Genomic DNA, 23,721 nt, shown 5'->3' on the forward strand with positions numbered 1-23,721 from the left:
TTTCCTTGACTTGTTATTAATAAGTGCAGTATTTCTTGTCTTTTTATTAGTATAACAGTAACAAATGCTTGTGTAGTTGGTTACTGTTGGCAGTATACTTATGTACGTTGTTGCAGTCCTGGGAGAGATGAGGAAACTGTGGCTTGGGATTCGATTGGCTGGAGGGGACTCAGGTAGCAAGTAGCTGGCATACCAGCCGCGTCTCTTACGCTCTGCTCACCTGTATCCTTCCAAGCCTCCTTCCCAGTCACATCCTCCTCCTGGGTGTTCATTGGTCAGCACGTGTTGAGTTTTGTTGTATCTTCACTCTTGATTTTTTCTTTTTCAGTTGTACCATAGAATAGATTTTTTTAATGCAAAAGGAATTACAAAACAGATTTGAAGGGGGCAAATCGTATCCCTTTAATAAAGGCAGGATCGCATGGCAGCCTTTTACTGCTTGATGGTTTTTTTTTTTTTTTTTTTTTTTTTTTTTTTTTTTTTCTGACATGCAGTTGGATTTCCAGTGTCCAGGCTTAATCGTCTGGGTTTAAAATGCAGGACAGAGAAACAGAGTCATCTGAAAGTACTTCTTTGTGATCCTGGTTTCCGGGAGGCTCAGTCCTCCACCCACACCTCCAGATGAAAATCACTTAATTCACCAAGGACTTAACTGTCCTTAGTTGGTTTGCTAAACAGTCACCCATACTGAACTCACTTGGGCTGAAAATTGACTAGCCAGTTGCAAACCGCAGATTCATTCCTGCAGGCCCTCCACACAGTCCCTTGCCCCCCACCTCGCCCCAGGGGGTCTTGCTAAGGACTATGATGAGCTCCTCCCCCAGCAGCAGCAGCTCAGCTGGCACCAGTGAGGGTGGCCTTTGTGACTGGCTGTGGTTTTCCCGCACACGTGGTGCTGACTCAAGTCTGTCTTGGGCGTGGCACACACACAACATCACATATCTAAAATCTCCAGCTTCTCCTCTGGGCTGTTCTGTGCATATGCTTTTCATCCAAATGAAATAGGAGAATAGGTTTAAATCAAGTTATTTGTAAAATTACGTATTTATTGAAAATAGTGTCGCTTGCTAGATTCACAGCCAGGAACAATTGATCCTTCATGATGCCTTGAGCTCTGCTTTCTCTGCAAGGCTGCAGCAGTGAGGCTGAGGGCCAGGGAGGGCGTCGGCAAGCGTGGGAGTAGCTGCTATTGGTACCAGGAGGCACAAGTCTGCAGAACGATGTTTAGGAGTTAGAATCTGAAGAAACTCTTCAGACCCTGACACACCAGGTGATAAAGCCCAGATGTGCTCAGGAGCCCCCACACTGCCTAGATTTTTCTCTTGTCTAGGAGCCAGGGGAGGAGAATGGTGGAGGGAGGACCAGTGCGGGGAGGGACGGGGTGAAGGGATGCTTGGCTTACTTGCCAGTCAAGATAGTTCCAGTTCAAAATAGTAGTCTGCTAATTAGGAACGAAACTCTTCTCCCCCACTGGCTGGCTGGTGTGTGGACAAATAGGGAGATAGGCAAAAACAGTTGCTACTTTGGAGTTTACTGTGTTTGGGCACTGATGACATCATGGTTTCGTGGTGTATGCACTCAGTTCCCCTTATTCTCCTAGCTCTCTCGTCATTGACCTGTGCTGTCTCCCAATGGCCGCTGTAGAGATGTCAGAAGTTCACCAGAACTTTTCCTTTATACTCCCTCTCTCTCTCTCTCTCTCTCTCTCCAAAGTTCATTAATTCAAAGAAAGATTATTCCTACTAAAGAAAAGCACAAAATCCTGCCATTCTAACCTCTCACCTCAGACTTTAATTGTAAAATCGCTATCACACTAGATAGTAAACCTTAAATATATTAACGTTTTTCCCAGCAGGGAGACAGCAGCACAGGAAGCAACATGCAGTTATGCTAAAAGGTTGATTTGTCTCTGACCCCAAAGCCACAGTGAGATGATAAAACCCGCCCCGCCCACCCTGTGGGAGCTCATTAATTTGCATAATACCTGTGAGTAGGTTAAATGCATGCAGTGTAACAGATAGCCTCAGGAAAACTATAAACAATTAGCAAGGATTTTACAACACTGACCCATTAGATGTTCTAGAACACACCTCCCTGTGAAGTTACAGTTCAACTCCAGTGTTACAGTGCAGCTTAGACAGTGCTGTCTCCTCTTCCCTCCAAGCCCTGGCTGCTTGTCTGGATCAGCTACTACATAGTTTCAATCTGATTGTACTTACCTAGAGGTTGTGGTCACTTTGGACCTAAATTGGCTAAAATGTACCTTTGCACTGTTCGTAAAAATGATTTGAAAAAAATAGTAATCTAAAAAAATATTGCATGCCTGACTCTTAGTTAACCTACAGGAAGCAACAGTTTGCTAAATGTCTTTCTAAAATGTCTTATTTATATCCGAATTGTTGAGCAGTGAATTACATGCTATTAATTCATTAAAATTAAGTCTCCTGGGATGTCGACTAAGCAGCCATTGATCAGCCCAGTTTGCCTTTCTGTCTTTGTTGAGATAAATTGAATTGCTTTAAAAATTCAAATCTTTAATCCAATTTTCACCCAGAAATTCAAAGTAGTAATCTTTATTATTAAAGCTCATGACTATGTAAACATAGTCATGAGCTTTAAATCTTCATTAGCATTTTTTTACATCTCCACATGTTATCTTCCTCTGTGTTCCCTTTTCTTTGAGCTTATTTGTTAGGAATTTTATAAAGCAAATTAATGAGAATTATCTCCTGTACAGGAGTTTATAAAACAAACAGAGATAAAGGAGAAAAAAACAAATAAAACTTGGATTGAAGAAGAAAGAAAAGGCTGCCAGTATAGATGTTCTTGTAATAACGACCAAAGGGATGAGGAAGAGAGTGAGGTTGTATGTTACGCGGGTTCTTAGTTCTCTGAGGGCAAGAACCGTGCTTTACTTATAGGGAGTCCCTTGCTTCACTCCTGATGTTGTGGAGGAATGTTTGCCAAAAGTGGGGGGCGGGGAGTGAACAGGGCTTAAGAGAAGGTTCTCACACTTGCTGTGCTGATAATTTCTGGTGTGGATGAGGTGTAGCAGTGTTTCAGTATTTGCTGTTGGTTTGGTGGTTCTGGCTGGTTTTGAACTTGAGTTACATAAAGGCGATGAAACAAATGAAGAGGGTTGCCTGTTTGTCCATACAGGAGACCCTTCGAACGGTTTTCCTAACAGCACACTCTTTAATAGCCTGCGGTTACCAAGTAGATACATTTGGGGCTGATTACCCCTTCACCTCCAAATTATTGCATTGATTTGACATAGCATTCCTTTGAGTAGGGAGCGTCTCAAGTAAACTTAAATTGTGATTATGTTTACCCAACCCATTTTACGCACATTGCTGGGCTAAAGCGAAGCAGACATCTGGACTCACTTCCCTGAGCTTTGGCCCTCCATCCTGTAGGGGAAGGATGGACACACCCGTGCCCACTTTTCGTTAGACTGATGGAATGGCGTGAAACGGAGCTAGAGAACCGGACGGAGAGTGTTTCCTCTGTGAACTGTGCTTTATGGCCCTTCGGATTCAGCTTGGGCGGGTTAGTGAGGAACATCGATCGCGTATCTTCTCTGGAGAAAAATGTCTCCAGATTTCTGCATCTGCATATTTGTTTTTTCTTCCTTGTTCCAGAAAGAATTTAAGTTAAAGCAAAACAAGGTAAAAAAAAAAGTGCAGGGGAAATAGTCAGGACAAGAGGTTAAGGAAAACACGTGGAGATCAGGAATGGGATGAGCGCACAAATTCCTGCCGTGAGGACCTGTGCAGTCACTCGACGAAGACCCCTTTCGCTGTTCGCTTTTGATCAAAGCCAAGGCCAAGCGGGTGATGGGAAAGATGCAACACACCCAGTATTTGTGATACAACTAAGTTCAGGCCTCTCCTGAGGGCCAGGGGAGGGGTCTGACCTCGGGAGACCCCTGCTTTAATTGTGACATTCAGCCAGCCAGCCAGCCGACTGATATTAACTGAACTTGAACAGTTTGTCCAGTACCAGACACACACTGGGGATGCGCGGACCAGACCCGGAAGGAGTCCTCAGTTCGTGTGTGGGGTTAAATCTGTTACATAGGTGGGGCAGTGGCCGTGTGAGGTTGTGAATGCACGGAGCAGCGAGGCACAGGGGTCTTGGCACTCAGTGCACGTCCGAGGGTTTCTGCAGGTGGCGCTGCCTCGGCTGCGCCCTGACGTGTGTAGGCTCCTCCGCTCTGGCTAGTGTAGAAAGTGCTGCAGAGGGCAAGGCCGTGCAGTGCAGCTCGGCGAAGGAGGGCAGTGTGAGGCCACTGGAGAGCCGTGTGTGACAGCCCCTCCCGACTGGACTGGGAGCCGCTCAGGAGAAGCAGAGAGAGGTGATGTGGGCACCAGATGAGAGTCCGTCTGATGTTGGGCTCAGGAGACAGAGTGATGGGCTGGAGACATTAAGGCCTTAGTCAAGGGCAGGGCCCCTGGAGAGGCTGTGGAGCGAGGCCCAGAGGCCCGGCGGGTGTCACCGTAGTGATTCCAGTAGGAGATGGCAGAGGCCTGGACAGAGGCAGTGGTAGTGTGGGGAGGAAGGGACAGAGCAAGAGTAACAAGGAGCAGAATGACAGGTTTGGCCTTGAACAGGTGAGGGACCGGGCGGGCACATTGGTTTTTGGCCTGGTCACCGTGCATGCCTGACGGGTCCCTGGAAGGGCCTGCTGAGTGGGTGGGTCCTCGGCTGACCTCTGGGAAGTGAGGAGGGGTTTCCCATGCCCGGGAGGAGGGGCTCGCTGCCTCCACACTGAGCAAACACTGGTTTGTGCTCTGTACCTGCTGTCCTCTGGGAGGCTGCAGTGAGGCACAGGCTGCGGTGTGACCCGCGCCCAGGGCCAACCTTGGGCACTGGATCCCTGCGAACTCTCCTGGTCGTTAGCATTCCACACAGGGCATCGTAACTCCATGCTGGAGGAATTCCACAGCCCTGCCTAACTCCACTGGGAGAGGACCCTTGATAACTTGACCTTGGCTGGCTTCCCAAGTCTTCTCCCATGTGTCTCTTCCCTGTGCCAGTTTTGCTGGGTGTCATTCCACTGTAATTAATCACAGACAGACATGAGTACGACCGTATGCTGAGTGTGCTGGGTCCTTTCTGTGAGTCATCAGAACCGGGGTGGCCTTGGCCTCCTCCTGACACAGGCGTCTATGGAGGCAGTGCCCCCCCCCCCCCACACACACACACACAGATGAAGAGGAAGGCAGGTCCGGGGGCAGGGGCAGCGACAAGTTACAAGTTACGTTGTGAGTTTTGCAGCTTAGTTCTTGTATTGCTTTATTAGAATTATCTTGAATAAGCACTTAGTTATTAACAGGAAAATCTATTTTTTCAACATATTCTGTTTATTCAGCAAATATTTGTTAAAAACTTTGTTGAATACTTGAAACTGGTTAAACCTTTTCTAGGCCTTAATGATGCTTAGGAATATGGGTCAGTGTTTAAAGAGGCTGTTTTACTGGGGACATAAGGCGTTTGCCTTTGAAAAATAAAATAGCATTCACAAATGACAAATTTCAGTATTTCCATATTTTTGTCCTTGAGAAAAGCACTATCTTATGTGTTTCTGTGTTAGTTCATTGCCAGGAGGACAAGTGTATGAAATTAGGGTCATTGTGCTTAATTCAAAATGGACACACCACCTGTCAAGTTCATCACGACCTGGGCAGTCTTTCTCCCTTTTCTGATGTAACAATATTGCGTTTAAAACCAAGACTCAAGAGTCTTTCCACTGGGCCGGGAGTCGGGCAGTGGTGGGCGCCTTGGGGAGACGCCTTAAATTCAGAACCGTGTTCTCAAGCTACTCCTGAAGAATATTTTTTTCTTGAAGAGAGGTCAGGTCACCCTCAGGTGACGGACTGAAGGGACCCCTGCATCAGTGACCACCCTTCTGACTGTCTCAGGGAAATACTCTGCAGATGGTTTTTTTTTCCCCCTAATTACGGGAAATGTCCACTAGGTCAACAGTTCGAAACGTGGCGGTGAACCAAGAGTCCCTCCCGATCCTCGTTCCCAGCGAGCAGTCCCCCATTCCACTTGCAGGGTGCCCGCCCGTCCATCGCACTGGACAGCTCGGAAGATTTTGGCTTGCGGTTGTTGAGATCCTGAAGAAATGGCGTCCAGGTCGGCCGGTTTATCAGATAGATGGAAAAAATCAGCTCGCTTTCCGCATTCAGATTTTTATATTCTAATAGTATGACCTTTTTTCCCTCCATAAAGAAAATGTAAAGAACTCAAATCAGCTGTTCACACAAAACATTTATAGTTGGCAGATCATGTCAGATATATGGTGTTTAAAAAACCTTTTATTTTTAAAAGCAATATATTTAGCGATCTCTGAAACAGCTCTGTTAACACTGCCAAATTTGAAATTATAACTTAAGTATTCTATACTATCTTCTCTAAACTATTGATGCTTTTAAGTGCCTTTGTTTCAACAGAAATGGATTTTGCTTAACAAATACTGCCAGTAATTAGGATCTTATCAGTTTAAGCTGGGTTTTGCAAGCAGGGGACACATTTCTTTTTCATTTAGTTCTCCTAATTGAGTTATAGAAAATAAAATATTATGCCACACAGTAAATCTTATTTGCCTCTTTCTTGAAGCTTGTTATAAAACTTTAAGTCCTCTTAAAAGGAAAGGAACATTTTTTTTCCCTTAAATCCATTTATCCCTTGGCCTCAAGTATAAAATGACTTTGTGTAACTTCTGAAAGATGCTGCTTCTAGTTTTGGTTTTCAAAACCGTGCAACGTTCTTATACGACAAAGGTCAGCTCCACATGCCTACCAGAACAGGAGTGAAAAGCAAAACAGGACTGAAAAGACCCCGATGCCTGGGGAGCAACGGGGGGGCACCACCAGCGAGCCGTGTAGTTCTAACAGCAGATTCACCTCTACGATGGCAGAATATTTATAGTTATTTTATTTTTTCAAACATTTGTTTTATTTTAAAAAATTATTGTATTTTTTCTATTACCATTAGTCTCCACCCCCCCCCCCCCCCCCCCCCCCCAAGAGTGACTGCTGTATTTTCCCCAATTCTGCCAGTTCGGACACCTCGCAACCACAAGCCGCCTGACTTGGGTGGGACACCATCCTCCGAGGGCCTGTTCCTTTGTTTGCTTTCACCACTAGTGACCTGGCAGTCCATTAGAGATGTGGGTTTGAGCAGCCCAATGGGTACCTTTGTTAACTGCAAGAAACATTATCTATGTGTTATTTTTATTGCACTTACAGTTCTTTTCTGTGCTGTATGATTGTTGAAAATTTCCAACAATTTTTTATGGCTTTCCTCAGTAAAAATGGTTTTTCTTTTGTGAGCTGCTACAATTGAAGTTGTACGGAACAGCAAATGTTTTTACATGGCCCTTCAGACAACCAGCTGCTATTCTTGGCTATAAAAAGTCTTCCTCGAGCCTCTTCCTACTGGCTTTTCAAAGGGAGTCTTCCAAGTGTTTGAGGAAGGATAAAATTTATATTTCCCTAGAAAGAGAAAAGCAGGGAAAAGATGCAGTTCTGCCAAACAGAAATGAATCAGTTATTCTTTCATGAGATAATGTGCTACTTTAGGTTCCCGGTTGAGGTTTGCTTCTGTCATTCATCGTTTCCGTGATACAGGTCTAATGCGAAAATCCTGTTTGAAAAATAGTAGTACGTTAGAGGGGTATCTCGTTGTATCAACAGTCTCTAGACTAGCTAATGATGTTGATCTTTCATGAGGGTTTTTATTTGCCATTTGCGTATTTTCTTTTACAAAGTGTTTGCTCGTATCTTTTACATATTTTCTATGTTCGTCTTCATATTCTTGAATTGTAAGAGTTCTTTGTAAAGCGTAGATACAAGTCAGAGATCCATTGCGTTTTCTCCCTGTGATTTGCTATTTTGTTTAGGTATCTTTTAAAGAGCAGAGTTTTTCTAATGTCCATGAAATTATATTTATCAATTTTTTATGTTTCATTTGTGTGTGTGTGTTATTTAAGAAATCTCTGCTTATGGGAAGTCACAAAGATTTTCTTCTAAAAGTTTTGTAATTTAGCTTTATAATCTATTTTCATCACTTTTTGCATGTGGTATAGGATAAAAGTTGTCCATTTTCATACCGATAGCCAGTCGTTCTAACGTCATTTGTTGAAGACACTTTCCTTTACCCACTGAATTGCCTTGTCGTCTTTGTTGAAAGTCAGTTGATCACATTGGTGTGACTCTGTTTCTGGATCCTCTGTTCTGTCTTTATGCCCGAGCCATGCTATCTTGGTTAGTATAGCTTTTTAGTTAGTCCTGACATCAGGTACTGTATGCCCTCTAACTTTTGTTTTTCTTTCTTCTTTAAAAATTGGTTTGGCTATTCTAGATTGTTTACCTTCTTATACAAATTTTAGAATCTGTTAGATTTTTTTTAAAGCCTGCTGCTATTTTAATAATAATGATATTAAACATCGATCTTTTGGGGGAGATTCAGCATCTTAGCGGCGGGTTTTCCAATCTACGAACATGCCATGTCCCTTCATGTATTCAGTGGTCTTCTTTCATTTCTTTCAAATGTGCTTTCCTCTTCCGATTGTGATTTGCCGTAAGGAACACCCACTGTGGGCCAGGCAGCGCTTTACCCCGAGTCCCCCGGAGTCACCCTGCACGGCTGGCACTGCTCTGCCCACGATCCACAGGTGATGGCAACGGGTGGGCCAGCCATCGGTCCAGAGTCACAGAGCCGAGAGTGTCAGAGTGGGATGTGGGAGAGGTCTGCTGACCCCAGGGGCCGTGCTCTTAGTTCCTGCTAGTCAAGACATTCCTTTGGGAGGCACAGACATTTATTTAAAGAAGTTTTTAGCAATTGTTGCATGTCTGTTTCCCACCTCCTGTCTCCTGCAGCCGGACATATATAAACTCTCTGAGTGGATAGACATTTCTGTGGATGGACATAGATCGTCAGCCCACCCTCTCTGACCCGCAGTGGACTTGGCTGTCATTAGGAAGTCGCGTCAGGATGCTTTCCGAAATGCACTTTAATTACTTGGGTTTTCTTCTCTCCTGTTGATCTCATCTGGACACCATCAAGCAGGAGACCAGTCCCATGTTATCGGTACCACATAGGAAGCACTAAGAACTCCCCAGAGTTGTCTCATCGTCAGCCATTCCCAGGGGTTTGTGTTTGCAGGTCGCCTGGCACCATCATCATGGCTGGCATGTGAGGTCCCAGAATACGGCCGAGTTGGGTTTCACTTGTTAAAGTTTTCTGGCATGTCAGTTGCTCCTCATGGTCTTTTTCTTCCTCCTTTTAAAGGACAAGAAAGACGAATGGGCTGTTTTATAGCCCCTCTCCAGTCCTCTGATCTTCAGGGAGGAAAATATTGAAAGACATGGCACAGCTGTTTTATGTTGCAGTTTATAATCTAATTAAGTGTATTTTATCCAGATCATTATGGACTTCATTAGAGCTGGGCTTCTTATAAAAAACGATGATGCGTTAGATTTTGGAGACTCATCTGGGTCTCTTTCACTTTTGTGAGCATGCTGGCTGTCCCTGATGGAAAAAAAATGTCCAATCTGCCGCTCTGATTTAGTTGCTCATTTATTTTTGAAAAGTTGTTGCTTCCAATTCCACTCACTTTTTTTGTGAGCGTGCAGTTTTCAGAGTGATCAGTGAGTGAAGTGTGTTATTTCGGAGAGAGTGCCACTCGGGAATGATACATAGTCTTTCTAGAAGCCTGTGTATCATTTGAACATCCTGGCACATGTGGGAAATAAAACATCTAAAGTAGCGACCATAATCTAGGTCAAAGGGAGATGAAATTACATTCTTTGTGCTGTGCTTTTTGTGCTGGAGAAGAAATTACTTTTATGGTTTTCAGTTTAATTGCTATTTTTTTCCAGAGTCAAGGAGAAGTATCTAAGCTAGAAATTGATTTGAAAAAGGGAAGTGAGTCATGTCTGCCTTGGTTACATAATTTTTACATAAAGATGTGAGAGTATTTGTATTCTCAGTTGTCTTAGGTGTGATGACCAGTTTCTGTGTGACCCCCTAGTCTGTCTTATTTAAAAGAAATTAATATTAAGGGCTGCTTAAGAAATTCTCGTCTTTCCAAAGAATTGTACTTGGGATGTCTTTGCAATTTTATATTTTCTAAATCCAGGTGTATCTGTGGCCTTGAATTTGCTCATCCTTTTAGCTCTAATCACGTGATCCTAGTATCATTCATAGCTTTTCCCCATCTGGATAATTTATTAGTTTAACTGTGGTTGGTCCCAGGCAATCCCAAATTGTTATTCAGTGAGGCACAAATTAAAATACAATTTGACGGTTAATATTCAGTTGGAACATTCAACTTGCCTTTAAGACAACGATGTCTTTAAGCCATGAAACCTGTACTTCGCCCTGTCCCCCGGCTGGGGAGCACACATCCGTGGGCCCGCATAATCACACGGATGCTCCTACAACTAGCGAGACAGAACAGAAACCCTCCAGCAGCCTCTCGGTGTTCACAGTTTCGGTTCTGAGCTGCTCATACAAACCCCCAACTTCTTTTCTTCATACCCTTCACCTCCTGATTGCCTTCCTCGTGTCTGGCCTAGGAATTCCTTTTGCTTTTGGTGACATCAGTGTGTGTATTGGACGTGACCCTGAAAACCACTTCTTCATTTGTGTGCGTTTGCTTCCCACCTCAGCAGTCAGATCGCCCCTCCAGGTAGGGCACCTTTGGTTATTCTAGATGAGCAGCATAGCCGATCTGGCCGGGCCTTGACCCTCACTGTTTGCTCAGCCTCCGTGTACACTGTGCTCCTCTTAGTTTATCTGGAAGCCTTCACTTAACAATTATATTGTACACTGAGGCCATTCAAATCGGCCGAGGTTATATCTATGAAACTTTTTTGTGTGTTGGACTGTGTGCCTACCTTTGGCTGGAGACCAGCGTGGAAGTGGGGCTTTTTGATGATCCTTTTCATTGGAGAAAGACATAAAAATTGTAGAAATAACAGTGCATGTAATGAGGGCCTACAGTGAACCTCTGATCTTTTACTTGGAAGGGACAAGAGCTTTGGCTTGTAGTTCACGGACCTAATCTCCAGGCATTTTGTGTAAGTCTGCCCATCGGTTGTATTAATACGTCCTGTGTTTGCTCTCTAGCTAATATTAACTGGTATTCCCTATTTATATCCCTTTATATAGGTCTTACATTTTTTGTTACGTTGATCCTTGCATAGTAAACTCCCCCCTATGGTAGAAAACTATACTGTGAATCAGTTCAGGTTAGATCCTTGTTTAATTATTTACAAAACCCTTGAATTAGAGGGAAGTTAGAATGCATATTATTTTGTGCAGTGATTTATTCCCATTTTTTAAATACGAGTCTGAGACGGAAGAGGCTGTGAGAAGACATCACTGAGATCTGGGGGGAGCCACAGGAAGAGTCTGTCCTGTCTCCCCAGGAACTGCCTGAGGACAGCCCGGCAACTAGCCATAGTCATGAATATTCCTAAATCCAGTGTTCTGACAGGTTTTCCTTTACTGGAGACCCCGGAAACCGCTGGTGAGACTCATTATTCAGTCCACTGTGCCCAGGACTTTTGCCTGGCAGAACTCAACTCCCAGCATTTCTGAGAAAGGGAAAAACCCAGTGTAATAGCTTTGGGGAAAACTGCCCCCTCCAACAATTATTTTCTGTTATCCTTTACTGCACATGTGATACATTATTCATTGTTTTAAAGTGTGTTTGTTATAAATACCATTTAACTACATACTGAAGGTAAACAGTGTTTATCAATTATCATCTGGTATTCCACTCCGAGTCAGCACTTCTGTGTGTTCACTGTTTGTCCTCTTGTCTGCCCGGAGGCTGTGAGCCCAACCGTGGCCTGTGGAGTTGGCCCTGGGCTTTCAGGCCATCCCCCATATTGAAACGATCATCTTGTTTTGTTAGTCTTACCCCAGGATATGCTTTCATTATGTGCACTAGTTCATTTGGCTTTTCTGGACCTTGGTTTTTCTGGATGTGATATTGTTCAAGCATTTTGAGTCCAGAATATGTGAGTACCTTCATTGATTTGCTCTCAGTGCCTTGCATAGATAGCAGTAGGTGCCCAATGAATATTTGTTTAATCGAATGCAACAGTGCATGCTGGGACTTTGGTTGATTATGTAATTTTGTGTGTATTATCAGAAATTCCTAGATATCTTGATTCTTCTTTGTCTATTGTATTTTTGATATTACTGGTTGTGGGTGAGGCAGTGTTAGTCCATGGAAAAGATAGAAAGATTATGATGATGATGACGATGATGATGATGGTGATGACGATGTGTTTGTTAGTCCGCATGTCTCTCTACTTGCGTGTATGTGTTGGCATGTATGTGTATGTGTTGGCATGTATTTATTTGTATGTAGGTAAGAGCGAGGATAAAGAAAGAGTGAGGATGGCTGAAAAGGGAGCCGAAAAAAAATTTCCACAGTGTTCCAGAAATTGTTGTATGCTATCCAGGCCATTCAGTCTTTTATTTGCCCCTCAGGGCACACGTATTAAGCACCTGTTGTGTAAGAGCAGGCACCATACAGAGCCCTGCAGTCACCTGAAAGGACTTAGTCCAACAGCAGAGATAACGGGGACATGGTGTGGCCAAGGCCCTGGCAGAGGTAAATGAGGGACAGGGGGCAAAATAGGGCGACGGCGCTGGAATGGAGCCCGGCAGGCTTTCAAGAAATGAGCCTCGGGTTTAGTCTTGAAGATCGAGAGAGGAGGTAACTTGGCTGAAGAGAGCTCTAGGCAGAGGGAACGGCAGCCCTGCGTGAGTAAAGGATACAGCTCTGATTTCTCCTGCGGGACAGGGCGGACACCTTGGAGCTTCCGAGGGCATACCAGGCACCTGCTTAGGAACTGAACCATTAATCCGGTTAAGTCCTTTAAGACGAATCGATAAAAATACCCATAAAAAGCAAACTGTTGCCCTGGAATGCTCTGCTCTTGGCAGCGTGTACTCCGGAGGCTGCCATTGCTTCTCCCCATTGCTCAGCTGCATTTAGGAACTTAGAGACAGTTTGAAAATATGCCTCTTGAATTATGATTGTTTTTCTATAAATAGTCCATGAATCCCCCAGGGTTTTCTTACCATATTGGTTTGCTTCTAATCTTAATTTTTCTCTGCTTTCACAATATGTAATAGATGTTTGTGTGTCCAGGGGAGCATCAGCAACTATTAATGGACACTGAAAAGTATCAGAAATTCTAAGGATGATCTGCATAAGGCTTGGCAGGGAGCAGCTGGCGGTCCGCCGTCTTTCAGCTGTGCATTCCCGAACACAGGGATCATCTGTCCCAGAAGCCTGTCGTGGTTGGAAGAACATGGCATTGGTATCAGGTGTGCCTGGGGTCACACCTGTGCAATGTCTTATTGGTCATATGATCCGGGACGCCTTCCTTCCTCTTCTTGATCCTCAGTTTCCTCAACTAGGAAATGAACACAAACGACAGTGAACTTTGTGGGGGAGGGTGTTAGAGACAGGTTACAGCATACCTCACAAGGGCTTGAGACATCGTACCAGTTCTTATTGGTGGTTTTATCTACACATACAAAGACTCATTAAAGTATCTGAATTTGGCCATACCTTTATTTTTCTACCAGAAAATTAAAGCATCAAATGGAGCTAGATTTAATTCCATATACCTCAATCAAAAAAGATATTATGACACCTCTAATTGTATTCCAGAACCAGAAATTATGGTTTTTCTGACATATTCAGTGCATTTGAGTGCTCTAGCTATGCACGTCTTGCTCTCTCTGCCTTTAAGATTGCTTTCCTATAGAGTATAATTACTGCTGAATTAGCCACCTGGCAGATTTTTGGCTTATTATGTTCACGCTCAGGCCCCCGGCAACACTGAAGTATACTCACACGGCACATTCCTTTCACATAAGAAATTTGACTCTGCCCAAGTTAACCAGAAATTTACAATTAGAAAGAAACCCTAGAAACATGCTAATTTGGGCACATACCGCATTTCGTCTTTTGATGTCTAGTATTGTTTCTGTTTTGAAATTCACACTGGGGGAGAGGGTGAGGAACACTGAATCTTTTCATCCTCAGGATGAAAGGTGTGTCTTGATCAGGAGGTAGTTCCTAGCAATTATGTCAGAGATGGGAAAAGCACAACCGTATGGCTTCCAGTTAATTGCCATTTGTGCAATATTTAACGTGATTTCCAGACAAAATTCTCAGCAGCAAATATCAAGATGTACTTAGAATCAGACCACAAAATGTTAACGCTCTATGGAAATTTAGCAATCAGCTAGTCGAGAAGTTTTCACAATATTTTAGCACAAGACCCTTTTTCCAAGAGAAAAAGGATACAGGAGCTGACCAAGCTGTTTTGATATGAGTATGTAGATAGTTACTGAGGAGAGGGGGTTGAGGAGCCCCGGAGCTGGGCACCTCTTTCTTCATTGCCCCCCACTCGGTGCCTTCGTTGCCCCCCTACTCGGCCTGCTGGGCCTGGGGAGGATCTGGGGAGCAGAGTTTGTAAGCGCTGGTTTCACACCAGCCCAGCAGGGAACCTCCACACCTGGTGAAGGGTGGGTGGGGGTGGCGGGGTCGTTTTTCCCAGTGTGGCCAAACAGATTGTTTTTATCTTTGGGAGCTGCTTTTTGAATTGATTTGGCAAATTGCTATCAGAAAACCATGTTCAAGGGGCAATATCGGCCTAACTGAGCTATTCCATCCGAGAGAAGCAAAGTGTTGTGCCCACGCCATTCCAGACCCAGGTCCCTGTTTGTGCAGGAGACAAGGTAGCAGCGGCGTTTAGGGCTCTGTGGTCAGGAAGCACAGGCGGTTGACTTCTGGGGGAGCTGTGTTGATGGGCCGCAAGTGCCAAGGAGTGTTAATCCTGGTGGTTTTACTCTCAGTCAGAACTAAATAAATGCTCTCCCATTTTAGTCTTTGCATGTGAACAATATTTAGATGGTGTAGGGGTGCAGCAGTACCCCAAATAGCCCCAAACCAGTTGTAAACCAACATGGCGGAGTGTTTCCATTTACTGATCCACTCTGAATTCATGTAAGTTGGGATTTTAGTGCTGGAGTGGATTTGGGCTCAACCACTCTCTTTTCTTCCTGAATCTCCTTTGATCTTGTGGTAAGATATGGAGGATTCTCATATCCTGGTCTTTGTCTTTGAATTACAATAAAGTTAGTCAACAGAGGATTGATCCTGTAACCTTACCTTTATTACTAATGACTAATCAGTTGAGAAAACTCCCGTCTAGGGCTTTTCTCTTGAGAATGCTCCTTTGTCTGTTACCGTAGACCTGGTGTGTGCCATCTGTGACTCAGCTGAACTGTCCCCAGTGACGCCGACCTTCGTCACCCCACATGGCATCCTTTCACATGGGGCTCAGTAATACTGAGTCCGTTAGTAAATGGGGACAGGAGGCCTCCAGCCAGTCTCTCAGCATCAGTTACCCCTTTGGAGACGCAGCAGTGTTACGGTCGCAGTCCGAAGGCTGCCTCGGGTCATCCCAGGTGTCACACTGACTACTGACCTGTGTCTTTCTCGTCACCCACGGCCTGTGTTTATTGTGGCTGCTTTGGTTTTGTACATTGGCCTTTGTAAATATACACTTTCTAACATCTGTTTTATAGGGAGTACAGTGAGGTGGCGTGGGTGTCTGCCTGCCTGTGCCTGTGTTTACATATGCATGGGCACACACATATGCACGGGCACACACATCTGCACACGCACACACATGTGCACACACACATGCAGTGAGGGGCACCTAAATATGAGTAAATTTCATGGTGTGGATGCAGAGGAGCCAATTACAATTTAAAGGATTATTTTTATGAATCAACTGAGAAATTCCAAGGTATTATTATCCATTGCCAGTATTATTTAGGGTGCAAATCCATGTTGAAACCTCCAGATTTCCATGGTCTGTGTTCCATTCCTTCGCCTATAACTGAGTTGTTTCTTCATGGTAGGAGAAAGCAAGCAAAATTAACTGTGGCTTTGAACCCCAGTAGAGCCCCGACTGTCTCATATGTTTTCCTAAGCAAAAAAATCTAGCCTTGTTTATGCAAAAACCAAGTCTCTAAGTTGGCGGTGTTTTACTTTCCCTCTGTTTTCACTTAGAAGATTTCCCAAAGATACTCGTTTTTTCAATTTGTAGACGGCAAAAACTAAAGTTACTACAAATGACAGCTAAAGCCTTTATTCCTGCAGCAAAATCCCGCGGGAAGGAAGGTGTAGGTCCGAAATGGAAACACGGAGTGATCTCTTAGTGATGAGGTGACCCAGGTGCCACTGTGTGTGTGCCGACGGGAAGGAGTTGGGGTGGGCAAGTCAGTCTGGCTCTCTACCCGATGGAATGGAAAATTCTTGCAGGTTTTACATGGGTGCGTTGTAGAAAACTGTTCTGGTTTCCGGAGTTTTTAGCATTCATGGAGAGACGTGCTTTTGACGGTCAGAACCCGGTGGTCAGGCACCTGGTTCTGGGACCTTTCCTGCAGCCACGGTGCTCGCTCTGTTGTACGTTTCAACCTGTCATGGAAAGTTTTATTCAGAAAGTTGCCTTTACTGATTCAGACACGTTGGCAGTAGCACAGGCTGCCTGGTTTGGCGCGAGGAACAGTCTTTCCACCTTGAGTTTCTCGTGGTTTACTAGCTCTTGAACCTGAGCTGTAAATAGCTGGTAAATTCCACTAGGTTAAAATAAAATTTAAAAAATCGCCTGGTGAAACCCCTATAAGAAAAGCATGAACCCAGACTGGGAGAGAGGCATGGGCTGCTCATGTTCACGGAGAAGGGGTGACTTCTCTAATGCTGGGGTCAGCAACGACAGCCCCAGGCCACATCCGCCCTGCTGCCTATTTCTGTGAGTCGGGTTTTGTTAGAAGACGGCCACCCTGCTCATCTGCATATGTTTGTGGCTGCTTTCACCTTATGGTGGCAGAACTGAGTAGTGGCAACAGAGACCATATGGCCTGCAAAGCTGAGGAGATTTCCAGTCTAGCCGCCCACAGGAAAAGCCTGCTAACCCTTGCACTAATGAGTAATGAGCTTGCACAAGCAGAGATGAGTGTGAAAAGACCACCAACCCAACGGAAAGTTAGGCAAGAGGTGTGCATGTTAGTGTCTCAGCAAAACAAAGCAGCAGCAGATTTCTCCCAAATGGTTCAAAGGGAGAGACACAGATGGAAGGGGAAGGGGACTGACAAGGGATGGGACACTCAGTGACCAGCAAGAGCAGGAAGCCAGTGCCATCCCTGGACGGAAGGCACAAGGCGAGAGAACTGTAACTGGAGCTCCAGGCCGGAGCAGTGAGTGAGCCGGGGAGGACAACCGTCCACAGGAAGTTTTCATGATGGGGAGGGAGGAGGGGGGAGGGGGAGCCTCTGTGCGAAATCAGGCTCTGGAGCAAGACAAACGTGGGAAGGAAATAGCCCAAAGTCTCTCCTCTCCCATCTCCCAAACAACCACCTGCCAGTGCCCACAGTTCCTGCCCTCAACCAGCAGCCTCTAGACAAGGGGGCCCGATGCTACCGTCCTCAGCGCCCAGCCTCCTAGGACACAGATGAAGAGGCCCTCAACCTCATTGGTAACAACAGCAGTGCAAGCAAAAACCATCCTGAAATGCCGCTTTTGACCAACCATATTTAAAAAGTCCAAGATATTTGATAGCACCTCGCGTCATCGAGGGTGTAGGGAAGCAGGCTGTGTGTGCGCATGTGTGTGAATGTACTGTCTCTCACAATTACAGAAGCATGCATGGGTCCTCGCCTTAGCAATTGCACTTCCAGGACTCTGTCCTGCAGATATTTTAGTAAGTACATGAAGTGACATATTAGGGAGGCTCTCCAGAGCAGCCTTTTGTGTGTGTGTGTGTGGTATGAGAAGAGTAGAAATAACCTAAATGTCCATCAGTTGGGGACTAGTTATGTAAATTAATGCTGCATCCGTTCAATGGAATGCTGTGAAGCCATAAAACAGGATGAGGAAGCTCTTACGTCCTCATAGGAAATTAGCTCTGAAGTCATATTGCTTTGTGTACAGAGAAAATTAAAATAGGGAGTAGAGTATGCAGCCATTTGCGTAAAAAAGCAGGAGAGCAGAGAATGGGCAAATATGTTTTCTTGCATAGTCACAAAATAGAAAACCCATGAAATGATGAACGTGGACATCTCTGGAGAGGGAGCTAGAGTAGGGAGATTTTGTCGTCTTCTGGAACCTGTGAAATTTCGACTCGTGTCAGTGTATTAACTATTTAAAATGAAAGAAAAGCAAGAATAACCTTGTGGCCCAGTTAGTTGTGGTCACAAACAGATAGCTTTCTTCTGAACATTTAGTTAGGAGTATCTCAGAATTCTCACCCCTGAGTTGTGACTTCTAAGAATTTCCCTAACAAGCTCTGAGAGGCTGATGGGCGGAGCCTTCAGTGAGGAAGCTGTGTTCCCCACCCAGCCCGCTTGCAACCTTGGTCCATTAGTATCGGTCCTGGGACTGCCTCTTGGATCTTTGTTGTCCATCACATACTGAAATCGACACCATCTTCTATCATTGGGTTTTCAGCTACTGCAGCCTGGCCTGTCCGTCAGCCTGATACACGGGAACTTCCTGGTGCCCGCGTCATCTCGCCTTTTCACTCAGGATAGAGACACGCTCCAGCTCCTTGGGGCCGTGACTTTTGAATATTTATTTTGATAATGGAGCCAATTCTGGAGTATCAACAAATAAATAACTGCATAATCAGAGGAGAAAAGATATAGGAACAAGTCTGGATTTCTCAAATCTGTCTCCTTTCATTTTTTTTTTTTCTGGGCAATAGTCGCCTGATGTAGGAAGAACTGAATATGGACGAGTGCATGTTGCAAACTGATTTCCCCCGTAATTGCTCTGTGGCGTGAACATAGGCAGCAAGCGTAGATTGGGAACATAGGCAATCAGCGATGTGATCTCACACCTGCCAGGTACCGTGGGCAGCACACAGCCATCCCCGGAGAGATGGAAATGGTGCTGCCCTGTGACAAGAGGTTCCAGTTACTGTGAGTCAAACGCACCTGCCTGCCGGTAGCTCACCTCGGGAAGCCACAATGCCGTCCTGACGTGGGAGCCAGTCAGAAGGCTGACCTTGTGAGTGGCTCAGGAGTCACCCGGGAACACAGCTGTGGGGCGTGGCTCCTTCCCTTTCATTTACTCCGACTCGGGTGCAGCTCACAGGGAACTGTCCGAGGCGGAAGGCTTGTAATGAGACAGCATGTAGAGGCCATTCTGGGAGCACGTGTTCCTCAGGCCCATGGCTGTGAAGTCGGGGTTTCACGTGGCCAGCTGCCGGGTTCTGATCAGGGAAATGAAGACACATTGACCCTCTTGATTTTCACACAAAAATGATTCGGATGGTGTGTGGACCACTTCAGGCTCTACTTTATGATTACAGAGTTTAGACAGAGCCACCCACTAATTACACACCCTGAGACAGTGACCAGGAGCAAGGGACTGGTGGTGCTCACCTAGTTTTAATTTCGAGGCCAGAACACTATGAGGCTTCATCCTCCGTGCATGCGTGTGCATGTGTGTGCACATGCATGTGTATTTTCTCCTCCCTTGCTGGTATCATGACCAGGAGTGTCACACAAGCTAATTGGTGCAGCCAGAATCAGGCAGCAGGGGACAGAGACTTCTGAGAAAGGTAGATCAGCTCTGCACCGAGGAGTGCTGCAGCCCTCCAGGTCAAGGTCACATACCGAGCAGCCTGTGGGAGTGTGTGGAGTCAGCATCACCCGCTCCCTGCCGCGCCCAGATCCCCAGGCCATGCTCACCTGTTCCTTTTCTCAGGTTTGTTGCCCTGATGATCTGCTCTCACTTATTTGTTCTCTGACTCAACACACGAGATTCTTTGCTTAACTAAGTGTGAGCTCTGGGGTCCCTGGCATCAGGGTACACCCTCTTCATTTTCTTTCTTCAGTGTCTGTAACAGAACACATTCATTCATTTCTTGGCTGTCACTTTTCTCTTTTAACTGTGGCTCTGGGCCAACTGAATCACAGTTCACTCCACCCCCTGCTCTACTGTTCACATTTCTGATGAAGAAGTGTTGTGGTGTCTGAATTGCACAGTTTGGATTAATGATGCTGTGTAGCATGAAGTATTCCTAATTTCCCCCACAATTCAGACTTATGAAAAAATGTAAATGAGCTAAGCTGTGATTGTACTATCATCAGACTCTGTCCACGGAGTCGCATTTTTGCTCAATCCACAGACGAAAATCTACTGGCACACGTTCCATGTGTGTGCAACTCCCCAGAGGAGGGGTATTCAGTGAGCCTGTCCCTGCCAAGAACTGGCTGTGCCAGGTGACTTGCCACGTAGTATTTAATAATTATTTCATTAGAGCTCAATTCCGTAAGTTATTTAATCCTTGTGGTGATCTTCTGACATGTTATTATTTTGAATTTTTTTCAACTAAAGCTTTTAGTCTGAGATAATTGTAGGCTCCCATGCAGTTGGAGTAAACAATATTGAGGTCCCCGTCTGCACCCGCTACCCACTCAGTTCCCTCCAGTGTAACATCGCACTGTAAAAAGCAGGTTTACGGTTGTGAGTCTATTCTTGTGTTACTACTCATTGCGTCATTTATTTGTATTTCATCTGCAAGCCTGCGTTTGCCCGCCCCCTATAGCATGGTGTCACAGCCAGACCATTGTCACTGACCCAGTTGAGAATCCGCGCTTTTCCACCACGGGAAGCCCTCAGGTTGCCCTCTCACAGCTGCATCCGCTTCCTTCCCACGCCACCTCCTCCTGAGCCCTTATAGCCGCTAATCTGTGTGCCATTTCTGTCATTCCAAGGAGATTGTATACACAGAGACATACAGTATGTAACCTTTTGCATTAGCTGGTTTCACTGTGCATGATTCGCTGAATATTCATGCAGGTGGGTGTTGTGTGTACCAGTGGGTTTTTCCTTGTTTGTTGCCAAGTACCATTCTTCACCCACTGAAGGGCATCTGGGTTGTTTCCAGTTCGGGGCTATTAGGAATAGAGTTGCTGTAAACATCGGCGTACTGGTTTTTATGGGAGCGTACGTTTTCATTTCTAGGAGTGCGGTTGCTGGGCTGTGTGGCGGTTGCGCATTTGGCACGCAACTTGCAGTGATCTAAAGCATGTATCGGTATTGTTAGGTGAGGACGCTGAAGCTCCGAGTAGTCAGTTGACTTGCGCAAGGTCACACATCTGCGAGTAACAGAGCTGTGCTTGAGCTCAGTTCTGTCTGCCTCCCCAAATGCACACCTTTCCCAGTCAAGGACGCGAAGGCAGTACACAGCCCTTCCCCATAACAGTGTTTGGGGTGGGAAACAGAGGCCGCTGTTTTCGCTGCGTGGGGGGCCACTAAAAATGAGGCAGTGATTTCATGAGCATCTACTATATGTGTTTTTATCTCAAAGAGCAAGAATCAAACATTGTACAGAGGGCACCAGAGCCCATGGTAGATAGATACGATCAAGTTAAGGCTCCTGACATTTTCCTACAAAGGCAGCAAGTTTTCTGATCCCATTTCTGCTGAGAGATTGAAGGACTAGAACTGCTTGCCCAGTGAGTTGTGGGGACAGCCAGGACTTGGAGGGACATGGCTCTGCATCCCTCTTCCGTCTGGTTGTCATTTATCCTCCAGTTTGGACGGCCTTCAGTGCAGGGGCAGGCAGCTGGTGACTGGCGGTCCTTAGAAAGTCGGAGCCATCAGTCATTGCCGAGTTTGTGGGGAAGGTTGGAGGGGGCAGGGGCGGACGGTGAGCCAGTCCCAGGGGTTGAGTGATAAGACCGCACGAGGTCCCGAAACTCTGAGGGTGTTTATGATAATTAGATGCACTGGGGGAAGAGCAGCCTCTGCCTGTAATCGGAAGGGTTACTTCTGGGTGACGTCTTGACAGGAATCTCCCCTTCGGGAGCAGAGCGCTCATTCCGTGTGCCTGACCGACGGTTAATTATTAATATTTCATGTCCCGATAGGGAGAGTGGTGCTGTCTGGATGTCCATTATGGAACCATTGGCTTTTTGCTTTTTTTTCCCCCAACAAAAGGGAGAGAAGCTTTTATAGGCAGTTTGAGAAAATTGTAGCCACAAAATTGCACATTTGCTGCTGGGGTGAAAGGGTCTGTTCCATGTGACTTTGGAGCCCGTGTAATGCACGCCATCACAGGAACTGCCCCTTCTATTTCAGAGATTTTAGACAAAGGCGGGCGGTTATCACTGCTTTCTGCAGCCTAAATATTGTTTCTGAATTAAAATGTCTGATTTTGGTGTCGTCCCTGCAGACTATGATAAAGCCTGAATGAAAATGACCTAATTTTGTGCTCCTAGCAGTAAAGCTTTTGAAATCAGCTTTTTCCATAACTTAACATCTTTTAAACCTGAAATAATGTTATTTCTAGAGGTCATTATTATTTCTATGAGAGTTAATGAATTTTTCCAGTTAACACTTCATTCAGTTTCTGATCTCAGTATTTAATATGTAATAAATACATAATAAATGAGCTTCCAGAAGTTGGTCTGATTAAGCTCTCTTTTCTTGGCAGGTGGATACTTTGCTACCTGGATTGTTAGTATGATCTATGATATAATGATATTATGATATTATGTCCATCACCCTTTCTTTGTTTAGGTGACCCCAAATATGTGTAATCTTACACGAAGACCCTAATAATAGAGTCATAAAATATTATTGTTAGAAGCATGTGGGAAACATAGCTAGTCCAGACCCTGCACTTGATGTATAAGGAAGGTCTGCACCTGGCAGCTGACCCCCCATTTAGTTTTGTCTGGGAACGAGAAGCTCACACTGCGCCAGTGATTTCTCAGCACCATTCTGGGGGGGCAGCCCCCACCCTGCCTCACAAACACAGGCACATGGCTTGCTTCTGTCACATTGGATCACTTTTATTTGGGGATTCTATATTTTGGGGTTTATATAACTTACATTGTTTGATATAAGGATTCTACTGCAAAAAAAAGGGTTTGAAAAATATAGCAAAGATACTTAATACGATTTCTTAAGGCTTCATCAGTGATAACCTAGTAAACGACACATGGTCTATGTGTGGCTTTGTGCCGTATTTTTGATCTTCAATGTGGCAACAATGGAACTTTGAAGAAGCCTTTTCTGTGTCGGGCATTGTACTGAACCCTTTACTACAGATGAGGAAACCAAAGTCAGAGAGGTTAAGCAACTTTCCCAAGGTCACACAGTGGTGTATAGCAGATGGGGGTTTACACCAAGGCCATGTGGCACCAGAACCCTTGGGCACTGTCATCTGTGTAACTGACCCCTACTAATGCACATAGGCCTCTCCTTTTTCACCGTAACAAATATTTCTATAATGAACACCTTTGTGTTCAGCTGCTTGTGAGAATAACTCACTTCGATATGCGCCTTTTAATATTTGAGAGCCAACCTATGTTTTAAGAATAATTTTGGTTTGTCTTGACTCATTTGAAGAGGGTATGGCCTGTCCGCAAGAGGGGCCGATGCCCCAGGCACAGCAGTGTGCCACCTTGATAATGGCAATGACTTTTAATTGTTTTCATCATTTAAATGTTTTTTTATTTTTAATTAAATGTACTGGGGTGACATTGGCTAGCCAGATTCTCTGGGTTTCAGGTGTCTAATTCTATAATAAGTCATCTGCACACGGGTGTTCACCACTCTGGTCACGTCTCCTTCCATCT

At 45.1% G+C, this 23,721-nt stretch overlaps 1 protein-coding gene across 2 annotated transcripts in view; it reads left to right on the forward strand.

Annotated features, from left to right (window-relative positions):
• Positions 1 to 23,721, forward strand: part of SMYD3 (SET and MYND domain containing 3) — a 460,068-nt gene that overhangs the window by 266,622 nt on the left and 169,725 nt on the right. The window contains exon 1 of one of the 2 annotated variants that reach the window (XM_053659584.1): positions 12,512 to 12,798. The exons of the other annotated variant lie outside the window; for it this stretch is intronic. The gene's annotated coding sequence lies outside the window, so the exon portion shown is untranslated. Of the gene's footprint in view, positions 1 to 12,511; positions 12,799 to 23,721 lie in introns of those variants that run through there. 2 annotated transcript variants of the gene reach the window in all.

This window comes from Artibeus jamaicensis, unplaced genomic scaffold, assembly GCF_021234435.1.
Source record: "Artibeus jamaicensis isolate MK-2021 breed Jamaican fruit bat unplaced genomic scaffold, CSHL_Jam_final scaffold_754, whole genome shotgun sequence".
NCBI classification, from domain to species: Eukaryota; Metazoa; Chordata; class Mammalia; order Chiroptera; family Phyllostomidae; genus Artibeus; species Artibeus jamaicensis.